Here is a 19,722-nt window from a genome sequence, read left to right as displayed (position 1 = left end):
GGGGTTGGCTGGGGGGATTGATTTCATTAGATGGGTTGGGTGGGTACAGGGGGTTGGCTGGGGAGGGTTGATTTCATTAGATGGGTTGAGTGGGTACAGTGGGTACAGGGGGTTGGCTCGGGTGGGTTGATATCATTAGATGGGTGCGGTGGATACAGTGGGTACAGGGGATTGGCTGGGGGGGGGGGTTGATTTCATTAGATGGGTTCAGTGGGTATAGTGGGTACAGGGTGTTGGCTGGAGGGGTTGATTTCATTAGATGGGTTGGGTGGGTACAGTGCATACATGAGTTCGCTGGGGGTATTGATTTCATTAGATGGGTTGAGTGGGTACAGTAGGTACAGGGGGTTGGCTGAGGGAGGTTGATTTAATTAGATGGGTTGGGTAGGTACAGTGGCTACACGGGGTTGGCTGGAGGGGTTTATTTCAATAGATGGGTTGGGTGGGTACACAGGGTTGGCTGGGGGGGTTTTCGTTAAGATGGGTTGGGTTGGCACAGGGGGTTGGCTGGAGAGGTTGATTTCATTAGATGGGTTGGGTGGGTACAGGAGGTTGGCTGGGGGGTTTCATTTCATTAGATGGGTTGGGTGGGTACAGGGGGTTGACTGGGGGGGGGTTGATTTCATTAGATGGGTTGGGTGGGTACAGGAGGTTGGCTACATGTGTTGATTTCATTAGATGGGTTGGGTGGGTACAGTGGGTACAGGGGGTTGGCTGGAGGGGTTTATTTCAATAGATGGGTTGGGTGGGTACACAGGGTTGGCTGGGGGGGTTTTCGTTAAGATGGGTTGGGTTGGCACAGGGGGTTGGCTGGAGAGGTTGATTTCATTAGATGGGTTGGGTGGGTACAGGAGGTTGGCTGGGGGGTTTCATTTCATTAGATGGGTTGGGTGGGTACAGGGGGTTGGCTGGGGGGGGGTTGATTTCATTAGATGGGTTGGGTGGGTACAGGGGGTTGGCTGGGGGGGGGTTGATTTCATTAGATGGGTTGGGTGGGTACAGGAGGTTGGCTACACGTGTTGATTTCATTAGATGGGTTGGGTGGGTACAGGAGGTTGGCTACACGTGTTGATTTCATTAGATGGGTTGGGTGGGTACAGTGGGTACAGGGGGTTGGCTGGAGGGGTTGATTTCAATAGATGGGTTGGGTGGGTACAGAGGGTTGCCTGGGGGGGTGCTCATTAGATGGGTTGGGTGGGCACAGGGGGTTGGCTGGAGGGTTTGATTTCATTAGATGGGTTGGGTGGGTACAGTGGGTACAGTGGGTACAGGGATTTGGATGGGGGCATTGATTTCATTAGATGGGTTGAGTAGGTACAGTGGGTACAGGGGGTTGCCTGGGGGAGTTGATTTCATTAGACGGGTTGGGTGGGTACAGGGGGTTGGCTGGGGGGAGGTTGATTTCATTAGATGGGTTGAGTGGGTACAGTGGGTACAGGAGGTTGGCTGGGGGGGGGTTATTTAATTAGATGGGTTGGGTGGGTACAGTGGGTACACAGGGTTGGCTGGAGGGGTTGATTTCAATAGATGGGTTGGGTGGGTACAGGGGGTTGGCTGGGGAGGTTTTCGTTAGATGGGTTGGGAGGGCTCAGTGTGTTGGCTGGAGAGGTTGATTTCATTAGATGTGTTGCATGGGTACAGGGGGTTGGCTGGGGGGGTTGATTTCATTAGATGGGTTGGGTGGGTACAGTGGGTACAGGGGATTGTATGGGGGGGTTGATTTCATTTGATGGTTTGGGTGGGAACAGTCGGTACAGGAGGTTGGCTGGAGGAGTTGATTTCATTACATGGGTTGGGTGGGTACAGTGGGTACAGGGGGTTGGCTGGAGGGGTTGATTTCAATAGATGGGTTGGGTGGGTACAGAGGGTTGCCTGGGGGGGTTCTCATTAGATAAGTTGGGTGGGCACAGGGGGTTAGCTGGAGGGGTAGATTTCATTAGATGGGTTGGGTGGGTACAGTGGGTACACGGAGTTGGCTAGGGGCATTGATTTCATTAGATGGGTTGAGTGGGTACAGTGGGTACAGGGGGTTGGTTGGAGGGGTTGATTTCATTAGATGGGTTGGATGGGTACAGTGGCTACAGGAGGTTGGCTAAAGGGGTTGATTTCAATAAATGGATTTGGTGGGTACATGGGGTTGGCTGGGGGGGTTTTCATTAGATAGGATGGGTGGGCACAGGGGGTTGGCTGGGGGGGTTGATTTCATTAGATGGCTTGGGTGGGTACAGTGGGTACTGGGGGTTTGGCTGGGGGGGTTGATTTTATTTGATGGGTTGGGTGGGTACAGTGCGTACAGGAGGTTGGTTGGAGGGGTTGATTTCATTACATGGGTTGGGTCGGTACAGTGGGTACAGGGGGTTGGCTGGAAGGGTTGATTTCAATAGATGGGTTCGGTGGGTACAGGGGATTGGCTGGGGGGGTTTTCATTTGATAGGTTGGGTGGGCACAGGGGGTTAGCTGGGGGAGTTGACAGGTTGGGTGGGTACAGTGGGTACAGGGAGTTGCCTATGGGGGTTTGATTTCATTAGATGGGTTGGATGGCTACAGTGGGTACAGGGGGTTGGCTGGGGGGGGGTTTATTTCAATAGATGGGTTGGGTGGGTACAGGGGTTTAGCTGGGTGGGGTTGATGAGTTGAGTGGATACAGTGAGTACAGGGGGTTGGCTGGGGTGGGTTGATTTCATTAGATGGGTTGGGTGGGTACAGTGGGTACAAGGGGTTGGTTGGGAGGGTTGATTTCATTAGATGGGTCAGGTAGGTACAGGGGGTTGGCTGGGGGAGTTGATTTCATTAGATGGTTTGGGTAGGTACAGTGGGTACAGGGGGTTGGCTGGGGGCGTTGACAGGTTAGGTGAGTACAGTGGGTACACAGGGTTGGCTGGGGGGACTAATTTCATTAGATGGGTTGGGTGCATACAGGGGGTGGGTGGGGTTTGATGGGTTGTGTGGGTACACAGGGTTGGCTGTGGTTGTTTATTTCATTAGATGGGTTGGGTGGGTACAGTGGGTACAGGGGTTTAGCTGGGAGGGTTGATGGGTTGGCTGGGGGTTTGGACGGGTTGTGTGGGTACAGTGCATACAGGGGGTTGCGTGTGGGGGTTTATTTCATTAGATGGGTTGGGTGGCTACAGTGGGCACAGGGGTTTAGCTGGGGGGGTTCATGGGTTGCGTGGGTACAGTGGGTACAGGGGATTGGCTGGGAGGGTTGATTTCATTAGATGGGTTGGTTGGGTAGAGGGGGTTGGCTAGGGGGTTTTCTTTCATTAGATGGGTTGGGTGCGTAGAGTGGGTTGGATGGGGAGGTTGATGGGTTGTGTGGGTACAGTGGGTTAGCTGGGGGGGGATATCAATAGATGGGTTTGCTGGGTACGGTGGGTACAGGGGATTGGCTCGGGGGGTTGACAGGTTGGGTGGATAAAGTGGGTACAGGGGGTTGGCTGAGGGGATTGACTTCATTAGATGGGTTGGATGGGTACAGGGGGTTGGCTGGGGGGGGGTGATTTCATTAGATGGGTTGAGTGGATACAGGGGGTTTCCTGGGGGGGGGGTTTCATTAGATGGGTGCGGTGGATACAGTGAGTACAGGGGATTGGCTGGGAGGGGGGGGTGATTTCATTAGATGGGTTGGGTGGGTACAGTGGGTATAGGGTGTTGGCTGGAGGGGTTGATTTCATTAGATGGGTTGGGTGGGTACAATGCGTACATCGAGTTTGCTGGGGGCATTCATTTCATTAGATGGGTTGAGTGGGTACAGTGGGTATAGGGGTTGGCTGGGGGTGTTTTAATTAGATGGGTTGGGTGGGTACAGTGGGTATACGGGGTTGGCTGGAGGGATTGATTTCAATAGTTGAGTTGGGTGGGTACAGGGGGTTGGCTAGGGGGGTTGATTTCATTAGATGGGTTGTCTGGATACAGGAGATTGGCTGGGGGGTTTGATTTCATTAGATGGGTTGGGTGGGTACAGAGGGTTGGCTGGGGGGGGGGGTTGATTTCATTAGATGGGTTGGGTGGGTACAGTCGGTACAGAGGGTTGGCTGAAGGGGTTGATTTCTTCTGTAGGGGTTGATTTCAATACATGTGTTGGGTGGGTACAGGGGGTTGGCTGGGGGGGGGTTCTCATTAGATGGGTTGGGTGGGCACAGGGGGTTGGCGGGAGGGGTTGATTTCATTAGATGGGTTGGGTGGATACTGGAGCTTGGCTGGGGAGGTTGATTTCAATAGATGGGTTGGGTGGTTACAGTGGGTACAGGGGTTTGGCTGGGGGGGTTGATTTCACTAGATGGGTTGGGTGGGTACAGGGGGTTGGCTAGGGGTGTTGATTTCATTAGATGAGTTGGGTGGGTACAGTGAGCACAAGGGGTTGGCTGGGGGGTTGGCGGGGGGGGTTGACAGGTTGCGTGGGTACAGTGGGTACATGGGGTTGGCTGGGGGGGGTTGATTTCATTAGATGGGTTGGGTAAGTACAGTGGGTACAGGGGGTTGGCTGGGGGGGTTCACAGGTTGGATGGGTACAGTGGTATGGCTGGGGGGGGGGTTGATTTCATTAGATGGGTTGGGTGGGTACAGGGGATTGGCTGGGGAGGTTGATTTCATTAGATGGGCTGGGTGACTACAGTGGGTACAGGGGGTTGGCTAGGGGGGTTTATTTCATTTGATGGGTTGCATGTGTACAGGGGTTTAGCTGGGGGGGGGGGTTGATGAGTTGGGTGGGTAGAGTAAGTACAGGGGGTTGGGTGGGTAGAGTGAGTACAGGGGGTTGGCTGAGGGGGTTGATTTCAATAGATGGGTTGGGTGGGTGCAGTGGGTACATGGAGTTGGCTAGGAGGGGGGGGATTTCATTACATGGGTTGGTTGGGTACAGTGAGTACAGGGGATTGGCCAGGGGGGGGGGGTGGATTTCATTAGATTGGTTGCGTGGGTGCACGTACAGGGGGTTGACTGCGGGGGTTGATTTCACTAGATCGGTTGGGTGGGTACAGTGGGTTGGAAGGGGGGGTTGATTTCATTAGATGAGTTGGGTGGGTACAGTGGGTTGGCTGGGGGGGGGGGTTTATATCATTATATGGGTTTGGTGGGTACAGTGTGTTTTTTATTATGTGGCTTTTTTTATTTAGTGACTTTCTTCCTCTGGCAACCTTTGTATGTCTTTTCTTATGTTTTTTTTTTTTTATTTAGTGGCTTTCTTCCTCTGGCAATCTTTATGTGGCTTTTTTTATTTAGTGCTTTTCTTCCTCTAGCAATCTTTATGTGGCTTTTTTTATTTAGTGGCTTTCTTCCTCTGGCAATCTTTATGTGGCTTTTCTATTTTAGAGGCTTCTTTTTATTTAGTGGCTTTCTTCCTCTGGCAATCTTTATGTGGCTTTTCTATTTTAGTGGCTTTCTTCCTCTGGCAATCTTTGTGTGTCCTTTCTTATGTAGCTTTTTTTATTTAGTGGCTTTCTTCCTCTGGCAATCTTTATGTATCTTTTCTTATGTAGCTTTTTTTATTTAGTGGCTTTCTTCCTCTGGCAATCTTTGTGTGTCTTTTCTTATATAGCTTTTTTTATTTAGTGGCTTTCTTCCTCTGGCAATCTTTGTGTGTCTTTTCTTATTTAGTGGCTTTTTTTATTTAGTGGCTTTCTTCCTCTGGCAATCTTTATATGGCTTTTCTATTTTAGTGGCTTTCTTCCTCTGGCAATCTTCATGTGTCTTTTCTTATGTGGCTTTTTTTATTTAGTGGCTTTCTTCCTCTGGCAATCTTTATGTGGCTTTTCTATTTTAGTGGCTTTCTTCCTCTGGCAATCTTTATGCGGCTTTTTTTATTTAGTGGGTTTCTTCCTCTGGCAATCTTTGACTTTTCTTTAGTGGCTTTCTTCCTCTGGCAATCTTTATGTGTCTTTTCTCATGTGGCTTTTCTTATTTAGTGGCTTTCTTCCTCTGGCAATCTTTATGTGCCTCTTCTTATGTGGCTTTTTTTATTTAGTGGCTTTCTTCCTCTGGCAATCTTCATGTGTCTTTTATGTGGCTTTTTTTTATTTAGTGGCTTTCTTCCTCTGGCAATCTTCATGTGTCTTTTCTTATGTGGCTTTTTTATTTAGTGGCTTACTTCCTCTGGCAATCTTTTTGTGGCTTTTTTTTATTTAGTGGCTTTCTTCCTCTGGCAATCTTTGTGGCTTTTCTATTTTAGTCGCTTTTTTTATTAAGTGGCTTTCTTTCTCTGGCAATCTTTATGTGGCTTTTTTTATTTAGTGGCTTTCTTCCTCTGGCAATCTTTGTGGCGTTTCTATTTTAGTGGCTTTCTTCCTCTGGCAATCTTCATGTGTCTTTTCTTATGTGGCTTTTTTATTTAGTGGCTTACTTCCTCTGGCAATCTTTTTGTGGCTCTTTTTTATTTAGTGGCTTACTTCCTCTGGCAATCTTTTTGTGGCTCTTTTTTATTTAGTGGCTTTCTTCCTCTGGCAATCTTTATGTGGGTTTTTTTATTTAGTGGCTTTCTTCCTCTGGCAATCTTTATGTGGCTTTTCTATTTTAGTAGCTTTTTTTATTTAGTGGCTTTCTTCCTCTGGCAATCTTTATGTGGCTTTTCTATTTTAGTGGCTTTCTTCCTCTGGCAATCTTTATCTGTCTTTTCTATTTTAGTGGCTTTCTTCCTCTGGCAATCTTCGTGTCTTTTCTTATGTGGCTTTTTTTATTTAGTGGCTTTCTTCCTCTGGCAATCTTTATGTGTCTTTTCTTATTTAGTGTTTTTTTTCTTTTTTTAGTGGCTTTCTTCCTCTGGCAATCTTTGTGTGTCTTTTCTTATGTGGCTTTTTTTATTTAGTGCCTTTCTTCCTCTGGCAATCTTTGTGTGTCTTTTCTTATTTATTGGCTTTTTTTATTTAGTGGCTTTCTTCCTCTGGCAATCTTTATGTGTCTTTTCTTATGTGGCTTTTTTTATTTAGTACCTTTCTTCCTCTGGCAATCTTTGTCTGTCTTTTCTTATGTGGCTTTCTTTGATTAGTGGCTTTCTTCCTCTGGCAATCTTTATGTGTCTTTTCTTATGTGGCTTTTTTTATTTACTGGCGTTCTTCCTCTGGCAATCTTTATGTGTCTTTTGTTATGTGGCTTTTTTTATTTAGTGACCTCCTTCCTCTGGCAATCTTTGTATATCTTTTCTTATGTGGCTTTTTTTATTTAATGGCTTTCCTCCTCTGGCAATCTTTATGTGGCTTTTTTTATTTAGTGGCTTTCTTCCTCTGGCAATCTTTATATGTCTATTCTTATGTGGCTTTTTTTATTACTGGCTTTCTTCCTCTGGCAATCTTTATATGGAGTTTCTGTTTTAGTGGCTTTCTTCCTCCGGCAATCTTTATGTGGCTTCTTTTATTTAGTGGCTTTCTTCCTTTGGCAATCTTTATCTGGCTTTTCTATTTTAGTGGCTTTCTTCCTCTGGCAATCTTCATGTGTCTTTTCGTATGTGGCTTTTTTTATTTAGTGGCTTTCTTCCTCTGGCAATCTTTGTTCCTTTTCTTATGTGGCTATTTTTATTTAGTGGCTTTCTTTCTCTGGCAATCTTCATGTGTCTTTTCTTATGTGGCTTTTTTTATTTAGTGGCTTTCTTCCTCTGGCAATCTTTATGTGTCTTTTATGTGGCTTTTTTTATTTAGTGGCTTTCTTCCTCTGGCAATCTTTATGTGGCTTTTTTTATTTAGTGGCTTTCTTCCTATGGCAATCTTTATGTGGCTTTTTTTTATTTAGTGTCTTTCTTCCTCTAGCATTCTTTATGTGGCTTTTTTTATTTAGTGGCTTTCTTCCTCTGGCAATCTTTATGTGGCTTTTCTATTTTAGTGGCTTTCTTCCTCTGGCATTCTTTATGCGGCTTTCTTTATTTAGTGGGTTTCTTCCTCTGGCAATCTTTGACTTTTCTTTAGTGGCTTTCTTCCTCTGGCAATCTTTATGTGGCTTTTCTCATGTGGCTTTTCTTATTTAGTGGCTTTCTTCCTCTGGCAATCTTTATGTGCCTTTTCTTATGTGGCTTTTTTTATTTAGTGGCTTTCTTCCTCTGGCAATCATCATGTGTCTTTTATGTGGCTTTCTTTATTTAGTGGCTTTCTTCCTCTGGCAATCTTCATGTGTCTTTTCTTATGTGGCTTTTTTATTTAGTTGCTTTCTTCCTCTGCCAATCTTTTTGTGGCTTTTTTTTATTTAGTGGCTTTCTTCCTCTGGCAATCTTTATGTGGCTATTCTATTTTAGTGGCTTTCTTCCTCTGGCAATCTTTATGTGGCTTTTCTATTTTAGTGGCTTTCTTCCTCTGGCAATCTTCATGTGTCTTTTCTTATGTGGCTTTTTTATTTAGTGGCTTACTTTCTCTGGCAATCTTTTTGTGGCTCTTTTTTATTTAGTGGCTTTCTTCCTCTGGAAATCTTTGTGGCTTTTCTATTTTAGTGGCTTTTTTTTATTTAGTGGCTTTCTTCCTCTGGCAATCGTTATGTGGCTTTTCTATTTTAGTGGATTTCTTCCTCTGGCAATCTTTATGTGGCTTTTTTTTATTTAGTGGCTTTCTTCCTCTGGCAATCTTTATGTGGCTTTTCTATTTTAGTGGCTTATTTCCTCTGGCAATCTATATGTGGCTTTTCTATTTTAGTGGCTTTCTTCCTCTGGCAATCTTCATGTGTCTTTTCTCATGTGGCTTTTTTTATTTAGTGTCTTTCTTCCTCTGGCAATCTTTATGTGGCTTTTCTATTTTAGTGGCTTTCTTCCTCTGGCAATATTTATGTGGCCTTTTTTAGTGGCTTTCTTCCTCTGGCAATCTTTATGTGGCTTTCCTATTTTAGTGGCTTTCTTCCTCTGGCAATCTTCATGTGTCTTTTCTTATGTGGCTTTTTTATTTAGTGGCTTTCTTCCTCTGGCAATCTTTATGTGGCTTTTCTTATTTAGTGGCTTTCTTCCTCTGGCAATCTTTATGTGGCTTTTCTTATTTAGTGGCTTTCTTCCTCTGGCAATCTTTATGTGCCTTTTCTATTTTAGCGTTTTTTATTTAGTGGCTTTCTTCCTCTGGCAATCTTTATGTGGCTTTTCTATTTAAGTGGCTTTCTTCCTCTGGCAATCTTCATGTGTCTTTTCTTATGTGGGTTTTTTTATTTAGTGGCTTTCTTCCTCTGGCAATCTTTGTGTCTCTATTCTTATGTGGCTTTTTTTATTTACTGGCTTTCGTCCTCTGGCAATCTTTATGTGGCTTTTCTATTTTAGTGGCTTTCTTCCTCTGGCAATCTTTATGCGGCTTTTTTTATTTAGTGGGTTTCTTCCTCTGGCAATCTTTGACTTTTCTTTAGTGGCTTTCTTCCTCTGGCAATCTTTATGTGTCTTTTCTCATGTGGCTTTTCTTATTTAGTGGCTTTCTTCCTCTGGCAATCTTTATGTGCCTCTTCTTATGTGGCTTTTTTTATTTAGTGGCTTTCTTACTCTGGCAATCTTCATGTGTCTTTTATGTGGCTTTTTTTTATTTAGTGGCTTTCTTCCTCTGGCAATCTTCATGTGTCTTTTCTTATGTGGCTTTTTTATTTAGTGGCTTACTTCCTCTGGCAATCTTTTTGTGGCTTTTTTTTATTTAGTGGCTTTCTTCCTCTGGCAATCTTTGTGGCTTTTCTATTTTAGTGGCTTTTTTTATTATGTGGCTTTCTTCCTCTGGCAATCTTTATGTGGCTTTTTTTATTTAGTGGCTTTCTTCCTCTGGCAATCTTTGTGGCTTTTCTATTTTAGTGGCTTTCTTCCTCTGGCAATCTTCATGTGTCTTTTCTTATGTGGCTTTTTTATTTAGTGGCTTACTTCCTTTGGCAATCTTTTTGTGGCTCTTTTTTATTTAGTGGCTTTCTTCCTCTGGCAATCTTTATGTGGCTTTCCTATTTTAGTGGCTTTTTTTATTTAGTGGCTTTCTTACTCTGGCAATCTTTATGTGGCTTTTCTATTTTAGTGGCTTTCTTCCTCTGGCAATCTTCATGTCTTCTTATGTAGATTTTTTTATTTACTGGCTTTCTTCCTCTGGCAATCTTTATGTGGCTTTTCTATTTTAGTGGCTTTCTTCCTCTGGCAATCTTTATGTGGCTTTTTTTATTTAGTGGCTTTCTTCCTCTAGCAATCTTTGTGGCTTTTCTATTTTAGTGGCTTTCTTCCTCTGGCAATCTTTATGTGGCTTTTCTATTTTAGTGGCTTTCTTCCTCTGGCAATCTTTATGTGGCTTTTCTATTTCAGTGGCTTTCTTCCTCTGGCAATCTTTATGTGGCTTATCTATTTTAGTGGCTTTCTTCCTCTGGCAACCTTTATGTGGCTTTTTTTAGTGACTTTCTTGCTCTGGCAATCTTTATGTGGCTTTTCTATTTTAGTGGCTTTCTTCCTCTGGCAATCTTCATGTGTCTTTTCTTATGTGGCTTTTTTATTTAGTGGTTTTCTTCCTCTGGCAATCTTTATGTGGCTTTTCTTATTTAGTGGCTTTCTTCCTCTGGCAATCGTTATGTGGCTTTTCTAATTTAGTGGCTTTCTTTCTCTGGCAATCTTTATGTGGCTTTTGTATTTTAGTAGCTATTTTTATTTAGTGGCTTTCTTCCTCTGGCAATCTTCATGTGTCTTTTCTTATGTGGCTTTTTTTATTTAGTGGCTTTCTTCCTCTGGCAATCTTTGTGTGTCTATTCTTATGTGGCTTTTTTTATTTAGTGGCTTTCTTCCTCTGGCAATCTTTATGTGGCTTTTCTATTTTAGTGGCTTTCTTCCTCTGGCAATCTTTATGCGGCTTTTTTAATTTAGTGGGTTTCTTCCTCTGGCAATCTTTGACTTTTCTTTAGTGGCTTTCTTCCTCTGGCAATCTTTATGAGTCTTTTCTCATTTGGCTTTTCTTATTTAGTGGCTTTCTTCCTCTGGCAATCTTTGTGTGTCTTTTCTTATGTGGCTTTTTTTTATTTAGTGCCTTTCTTCCTCTGGCAATCTTTGTGTGTCTTTTCTTATTTATTGGCTTTTTTCCTCTGGCAATCTTTATGTGTCTTTTCTTATTTATTGGCTTTTTTTATTTAGTGCCTTTCTTCCTCTGGCAATCTTTGTGTGTCTTTTCTTATTTATTGGCTTTTTTTATTTAGTGGCTTTCTTCCTCTGGCAATCTTTATGTGTCTTTTCTTATGTGGCTTTTTTTATTTAGTACCTTTCTTCCTCTGGCAATCTTTGTCTGTCTTTTCTTATGTGGCTTTCTTTGATTAGTGGCTTTCTTCCTATGGCAATCTTTATGTGTCTTTTCTTATGTGGCTTTTTTTATTTAGTGGCGTTCTTCCTCTGGCAATCTTTATGTGTCTTTTATGTGGCCTTTTTTTATTTACTGGCTTTCTTCCTCTGGCAATCTTCATGTGTCTTTTCTTATATGCCTTTTTTATTTAGTGGCTTACTTCCTCTGGCAATCTTTTTGTTTTTTTTTTTTTTTATTTAGTGGCTTTCTTCCTCTGGATATCTTTATGTGGCTTTTCTATTTTTGTGGCTTTTTTTATTTAGTGGCTTTCTTCCTCTGGCAATCTTTATGTGGCTTTTTTATTTAGTGGCTTTCATCCTCTGGCAATCTTTATGTGGCTTTTCTATTTTAGTGGCTTTCTTCCTCTGGCAATCTTCATGTGTCTTTTCTTATGTGGCTTTTATATTTAGTGGCTTACTTCCTCTGGCAATCTTTTTGTGGCTCTTTTTTATTTAGTGGCTGTCTTCCTCTGGCAATCTTTATGTGGCTTTTCTATTTTAGTGGCTTTCTTCCTCTGGCAATCTTCATGTGTCTTTTCTTATGAAGATTTTTTTATTTACTGGCTTTCTTCCTCTGGCAATCTTTATGTGGCTTTTCTATTTTAGTGGCTTTCTTCCTCTGGCAATCTTTATGTGGCTTTTTTTATTTAGTGGCTTTCTTCCTCTGGCAATCTTTATGTGGCTTTTCTATTTTAGTGGCTTTCTTCCTCTGGCAATCTTTGTGGCTTTTCTATTTTAGTGGCTTTCTTCCTCTGGCAATCTTTATGTGGCTTTTCTATTTTAGTGGCTTTCTTCCTCTGGCAATCTTTGTGGCTTTTCTATTTTAGTGGCTTTCTTCCTCTGGCAATCTTCATGTGTCTTTTCTTATGTGGCTTTCTTCCTCTGGCAATCTTTATGTGGCTTTTCTTATTTAGTGGCTTTCTTCCCCTGGCAATCTTTATGTGGCTTTTCAATTTTAGCAGCTTTTTTTTGTGTGTGGCTTTCTTCCTCTGGCAATCTTTATGTGGCTTTTTTTATTTAGTGGCTTTCTTCCTCTGGCAATCTTTATGTGGCTTTTCTATTTTAGTGGCTTTCTTCCTCTGGCAATCTTTGTGGCTTTTCTATTTTAGTGGCTTTCTTCCTCTGGCAATCTTTATGTGGCTTTTCTATTTTAGTGGCTTTCTTCCTCTGGCAATCTTTATGTGGCTTTTTTTAGTGGCTTTCTTCCTCTGGCAATCTTTATGTGGCTTTTCTATTTTACTGGCTTTCTTCCTCTGGCAATCTTCATGTGTCTTTTCTTATGTGGCTTTCTTCCTCTGGCAATCTTTATGTGGCTTTTCTTATTTAGTGGCTTTCTTCCCCTGGCAATCTTTATGTGGCTTTTCAATTTTAGTAGCTTTTTTTTTTTGTGGCTTTCTTCCTCTGGCAATCTTTATGTGGCTTTTCTATTTTAGTGGCTTTCTTCCTCTGGCAATCTTCATGTGTCTTTTCTTATGTGGCTTTTTTTATTTAGTGGCTTTCTTCCTCTGGCAATCTTTGTGTGTCTATTCTTATGTGGCTTTTTTTATTTACTGGCTTTCTTCCTCTGGCAATCTTTATGTGGCTTTTCTATTTTAGTGGCTTTCTTCCTCTGGCAATCTTTATGCGGCTTTTTTTATTTAGTGGGTTTCTTCCTCTGGCAATCTTTGACTTTTCTTTAGTGGCTTTCTTCCTCTGGCAATCTTTATGTTTCTTTTCTCATGAGGCTTTTCTTATTTAGTGGCTTTCTTCCTCTGGCAATCTTTATGTGCCTCTTCTTATGTGGCTTTTTTTATTTAGTGGCTTTCTTCCTCTGGCAATCTTCATGTGTCTTTTATGTGGCTTTTTTTTATTTAGTGGCTTTCTTCCTCTGGCAATCTTCATGTGTCTTTTCTTATGTGGCTTTTTTATTTAGTGGCTTACTTCCTCTGGCAATCTTTTTGTGGCTTTTTTTTATTTAGTGGCTTTCTTCCTCTGGCAATCTTTGTGGCTTTTCTATTTTAGTGGCTTTTTTTATTAAGTGGCTTTCTTCCTCTGGCAATCTTTATGTGGCTTTTTTTATTTAGTGGCTTTCTTCCTCTGGCAATCTTTGTGGCTTTTCTATTTTAGTGGCTTTCTTCCTCTGGCAATCTTCATGTGTCTTTTCTTATGTGGCTTTTTTATTTAGTGACTTACTTCCTCTGGCAATCTTTTTGTGGCTCTTTTTTATTTAGTGGCTTTCTTCCTCTGGCAATCTTTATGTGGATTTTTTTATTTAGTGGCTTTCTTCCTCTGGCAATCTTTATGTGGCTTTTCTATTTTAGTAGCTTTTTTTATTTACTGGCTTTCTTCCTCTGGCAATCTTTATGTGGCTTTTCTATTTTAGTGGCTTTCTTCCTCTGGCAATCTTTGTGTCTTTTCTATTTTAGTGGCTTTCTTCCTCTGGCAATCTTCGTGTCTTTTCTTATGTGGCTTTTTTTATTTAGTGGCTTTCTTCCTCTGGCAATCTTTATGTGTCTTTTCTTATTTAGTTTTTTTTTTTCTTTTTTTAGTGGCTTTCTTCCTCTGGCAATCTTTGTGTGTCTTTTCTTATGTGGCTTTTTTTATTCAGTGCCTTTCTTCCTCTGGCAATCTTTATGTGTCTTTTCTTTTTTATTGGCTTTTTTTATTTAGTGGCTTTCTTCCTCTGGCAATCTTTATGTGTCTTTTCTTATGTGGCTTTTTTTATTTAGTACCTTTCTTCCTCTGGCAATCTTTGTCTGTCTTTTCTTATGTGGCTTTCTTCCTCTGGCAATCTTTATGTGTCTTTTCTTATGTGACTTTTTTTATTTAGTGGCGTTCTTCCTCTGGCAATCTTTATGTGTCTTTTGTTATGTGGCTTTTTTTATTTAGTGACCTCCTTCCTCTGGCAATCTTTGCATATCTTTTCTTATGTGGCTTTTTTTATTTAATGGCTTTCTTACTCTGGCAATCTTTATGTGGCTTTTTTTATTTAGTGACTTTCTTCCTCTGGCAATCTTTATATGTCTATTCTTATGTGGCTTTTTTTATTAGTGGCTTTCTTCCTCTAGCAACCTTTATATGGATTTTCTGTTTTAGTGGCTTTCTTCCTCCGGCAATCTTTATGTGGCTTCTTTTATTTAGTGGCTTTCTTCCTTTGGCAATCTTTATCTGGCTTTTCTATTTTAGTGGCTTTCTTCCTCTGGCAATCTTCATGTGTCTTTTCGTATGTGGCTTTTTTTTAGTGGCTTTCTTCCTCTGGCAATATTCATGTGTCTTTTCTTATGTGGCTTTTTTTATTTAGTGGCTTTCTTTCTCTGGCAATCTGTATGTGTCTTTTATGTGGCTTTTTTTATTTAGTGGCTTTCTTCCTCTGGCAATCTTTATGTGGCTTTTTTTATTTAGTGGCTTTCTTCCTCTGGCAATCTTTATATGGCTTTTTTTATTTAGTGTCTTTCTTCCTCTACCATTCTTTATGTGGCTTTTTTTATTTAGTGGCTTTCTTCCTCTGGCAATCTTTATGTGGCTTTTCTATTTTAGTGGCTTTCTTCCTCCTGCATTCTTTATGCGGCTTTCTTTATTTAGTGGGTTTCTTCCTCTGGCAATCTTTGACTTTTCTTTAGTGGCTTTCTTCCTCTGGCAATCTTTATGTGTCTATTCTCATGTGGCTTTTCTTATTTAGTGGCTTTCTTTCTCTGGCAATCTTTATGTGCCTTTTATGTGGCTTTTTTATTTAGTGGCTTTCTTCCTCTGGCAATCATCATGTGTCTTTTATGTGGCTTTCTTTATTTAGTGGCTTTCTTCCTCAGGCAATCTTCATGTGTCTTTTCTTATGTGGCTTTTTTATTTAGTGGCTTTCTTCCTCTGCCAATCTTTTTGTGTTTTTTTTTTATTTAGTGGCTTTCTTCCTCTGGCAATCTTTATGTGGCTTTTCTATTTTAGTGGCTTTCTTCCTCTGGCAATCTTCATGTGTCTTTTCTTATGTGGCTTTTTTATTTAGTGGCTTACTTCCTCTGGCAATCTTTTTGTGGCTCTTTTTTATTTAGTGGCTTTCTTCCTCTGGAAATCTTTATGTGGCTTTTCTATTTTAGTGGCTTTTTTTATTTAGTGGCTTTCTTCCTCTGGCAATCGTTATGTGGCTTTTCTATTTTAGTGGCTTTCTTCCTCTGGCAATCTTTGTGGCTTTTCTATTTTAGTGGCTTTTTTTATTAAGTGGCTTTCTTCCTCTGGCAATCTTTATGTGGCTTTTTTTATTTAGTGGCTTTCTTCCTCTGGCAATCTTTGTGGCTTTTCTATTTTAGTGGCTTTCTTCCTCTGGCAATCTTCATGTGTCTTTTCTTATGTGGCTTTTTTATTTAGTGACTTACTTCCTCTGGCAATCTTTTTGTGGCTCTTTTTTATTTAGTGGCTTTCTTCCTCTGGCAATCTTTATGTGGATTTTTTTATTTAGTGGCTTTCTTCCTCTGGCAATCTTTATGTGGCTTTTCTATTTTAGTAGCTTTTTTTATTTACTGGCTTTCTTCCTCTGGCAATCTTTATGTGGCTTTTCTATTTTAGTGGCTTTCTTCCTCTGGCAATCTTTATGTGTCTTTTCTATTTTAGTGGCTTTCTTCCTCTGGCAATCTTCGTGTCTTTTCTTATGTGGCTTTTTTTATTTAGTGGCTTTCTTCCTCTGGCAATCTTTATGTGTCTTTTCTTATTTAGTGTTTTTTTTTTCTTTTTTTAGTGGCTTTCTTCCTCTGGCAATCTTTGTGTGTCTTTTCTTATGTGGCTTTTTTTATTTAGTGCCTTTCTTCCTCTGGCAATCTTTGTGTCTTTTCTTATTTATTGGCTTTTTTTATTTAGTGGCTTTCTTCCTCTGGCAATCTTTATGTGTCTTTTCTTATGTGGCTTTTTTTATTTAGTACCTTTCTTCCTCTGGCAATCTTTGTCTGTCTTTTCTTATGTGGCTTTCTTCCTCTGGCAATCTTTATGTGTCTTTTCTTATGTGACTTTTTTTATTTAGTGGCGTTCTTCCTCTGGCAATCTTTATGTGTCTTTTGTTATGTGGCTTTTTTTATTTAGTGACCTCCTTCCTCTGGCAATCTTTGCATATCTTTTCTTATGTGGCTTTTTTTATTTAATGGCTTTCTTACTCTGGCAATCTTTATGTGGCTTTTTTTATTTAGTGGCTTTCTTCCTCTGGCAATCTTTATATGTCTATTCTTATGTGGCTTTTTTTATTAGTGGCTTTCTTCCTCTAGCAACCTTTATATGGATTTTCTGTTTTAGTGGCTTTCTTCCTCCGGCAATCTTTATGTGGCTTCTTTTATTTAGTGGCTTTCTTCCTTTGGCAATCTTTATCTGGCTTTTCTATTTTAGTGGCTTTCTTCCTCTGGCAATCTTCATGTGTCTTTTCGTATGTGGCTTTTTTTTAGTGGCTTTCTTCCTCTGGCAATATTCATGTGTCTTTTCTTATGTGGCTTTTTTTATTTAGTGGCTTTCTTTCTCTGGCAATCTTTATGTGTCTTTTATGTGGCTTTTTTTATTTAGTGGCTTTCTTCCTCTGGCAATCTTTATGTGGCTTTTTTTATTTAGTGGCTTTCTTCCTCTGGCAATCTTTATATGGCTTTTTTTATTTAGTGTCTTTCTTCCTCTACCATTCTTTATGTGGCTTTTTTTATTTAGTGGCTTTCTTCCTCTGGCAATCTTTATGTGGCTTTTCTATTTTAGTGGCTTTCTTCCTCTGGCATTCTTTATGCGGCTTTCTTTATTTAGTGGGTTTCTTCCTCTGGCAATCTTTGACTTTTCTTTAGTGGCTTTCTTCCTCTGGCAATCTTTATGTGTCTATTCTCATGTGGCTTTTCTTATTTAGTGGCTTTCTTTCTCTGGCAATCTTTATGTGCCTTTTATGTGGCTTTTTTTATTTAGTGGCTTTCTTCCTCTGGCAATCATCATGTGTCTTTTATGTGGCTTTCTTTATTTAGTGGCTTTCTTCCTCAGGCAATCTTCATGTGTCTTTTCTTATGTGGCTTTTTTATTTAGTGGCTTTCTTCCTCTGCCAATCTTTTTGTGTTTTTTTTTTATTTAGTGGCTTTCTTCCTCTGGCAATCTTTATGTGGCTTTTCTATTTTAGTGGCTTTCTTCCTCTGGCAATCTTCATGTGTCTTTTCTTATGTGGCTTTTTTATTTAGTGGCTTACTTCCTCTGGCAATCTTTTTGTGGCTCTTTTTTATTTAGTGGCTTTCTTCCTCTGGAAATCTTTATGTGGCTTTTCTATTTTAGTGGCTTTTTTTATTTAGTGGCTTTCTTCCTCTGGCAATCGTTATGTGGCTTTTCTATTTTAGTGGCTTTCTTCCTCTGGCAATCTTTGTGGCTTTTTTTTATTTAGTGGCTTTCTTCCTCTGGCAATCTTTATGTGGCTTTTCTATTTTAGTGGCTTATTTCCTCTGGCAATCTATATGTGGCTTTTCTATTTTAGTGGCTTTCTTCCTCTGGCAATCTTCATATGTCTTTTCTCATGTGGCTTTTTTTATTTAGTGTCTTTCTTCCTCTGGCAATCTTTATGTGGCATCTATTTTAGTGGCTTTCTTCCTCTGGCAATATTTATGTGGCTTTTTATAGTGGCTTTCTTCCTCTGGCAATCTTTATGTGGCTTTCCTATTTTAGTGGCTTTCTTCCTCTGCCAATCTTCATGTGTCTTTTCTTATGTGGCTTTTTTATTTAGTGGCTTTCTTCCTCTGGCAATCTTTATGTGGCTTTTCTTATTTAGTGGCTTTCTTCCTCTGGCAATCTTTATGTGGCTTTTCTTATTTAGTGGCTTTCTTCCTCTGGCAATCTTTATGTGGCTTTTCTATTTTAGCTTTTTTTATTTAGTGGCTTTCTTCCTCTGGCAATCTTTATGTGGCTTTTCTATTTTAGTGGCTTTCTTCCTCTGGCAATCTTCATGTGTCTTTTCTTATGTGGCTTTTTTTATTTAGTGGCTTTCTTCCTCTGGCAATCTTTATGTGGCTTTTCTATTTTAGTGGCTTTCTTCCTCTTGCAATCTTTATGCGGCTTTTTTTATTTAGTGGGTTTCTTCCTCTGGCAATCTTTGACTTTTCTTTAGTGGCTTTCTTCCTCTGGCAATCTTTATGTGTCTTTTCTCTTGTGGCTTTTCTTATTTAGTGGCTTTCTTCCTCTGGCAATCTTTATGTGCCTCTTCTTATGTGGCTTTTTTTATTTAGTGGCTTTCTTCCTCTGGCAATCTTCATGTGGCTTTTATGTGGGTTTTTTTTATTTAGTGGCTTTCTTCCTCTGGCAATCTTCATGTGTCTTTTCTTATGTGGCTTTTTTATTTAGTGGCTTACTTTCTCTGGCAATCTTTTTGTGGCTTTTTTTTATTTAGTGGCTTTCTTCCTGTGGCAATCTTTATGTGGCTTTTCTATTTTAGTGGCTTTCTTTTTTCTGGCAATCTTTATGTGTCTTTTCTCATGTGGCTTTTCTTATTTAGTGGCTTTCTTCCTCTGGCAATCTTTATGTGGCTTTTTTTACTTAGTGGCTTTCTTCCTCTGGCAATCTTTATGTGGCTTTTCTATTTTAGTGGCTTTCTTCCTCTGGCAATCTTTATGTGGCTTTTCTATTTTAGAGGCTTTTTTTATTTAGTGGCTTTCTTCCTCTGGCAATCTTTATGTGGCTTTTCTATTTTAGTGGCTTTCTTCCTCTGGCAATCTTTATGTGGCTTTTCTTATGAAGATTTTTTTATTTACTGGCTTTCTTCCTCTGGCAATCTTTATGTGGCTTTTCTATTTTAGTGGCTTTCTTCCTCTGGCAATCTTTATGTGGCTTTTTTTATTTAGTGGTAGATTTTTTTATTTAGTGGCTTTCTTCCTCTGGCAATCTTTATGTGGCTTTTCTATTTTAGTGGCTTTCTTCCTCTGGCAATCTTTATGTGGCTTTTCTATTTCAGTGGCTTTCTTCCTCTGGCAATCTTTATGTGGCTTTTCTATTTTAGTGGCTTTCTTCCTCTGGCAATCTTTATGTGGCTTTTCTATTTTAGTGGCTTTCTTCCTCTGGCAATCTTTATGTGGCTTTTCTATTTTAGTGGCTTTCTTCCTCTGGCAATCTTCATGTGTCTTTTCTTATGTGGCTTTTTTATTTAGTGGCTTTCTTCCTCTGGCAATCTTTATGTGGCTTTTCTTATTTAGTGGCTTTCTTCCTCTGGCAATCTTTATGTGGCTTTTCTAATTTAGTGGCTTTCTTCCTCTGGCAATCTTTATGTGGCTTTTCTAATTTAGTGGCTTTCTTCCTCTGGCAATCTTTATGTGGCTTTTCTATTTTAGTAGCTTTTTTTATTTAGTGGCTTTCTTCCTCTGGCAATCTTTATGTGGCTTTTCTATTTTAGTGGCTTTCTTCCTCTGGCAATCTTCATGTGTCTTTTCTTATGTGGCTTTTTTTATTTAGTGGCTTTCTTCCTCTGGCAATCTTTGTGTGTCTATTCTTATGTGGCTTTTTTTATTTAGTGGCTTTCTTCCTCTGGCAATCTTTATGTGGCTTTTCTATTTTAG

This window comes from Coenobita brevimanus, chromosome 88 (genome assembly GCF_032717465.1).
Source record: "Coenobita brevimanus isolate Jiangsu-jjx chromosome 88, ASM3271746v2, whole genome shotgun sequence".
In the NCBI taxonomy this organism is placed as follows: domain Eukaryota; kingdom Metazoa; phylum Arthropoda; class Malacostraca; order Decapoda; family Coenobitidae; genus Coenobita; species Coenobita brevimanus.
The sequence above is the reverse complement of the archived record's forward strand: the minus strand, read 5'-3'. Positions refer to the sequence as shown.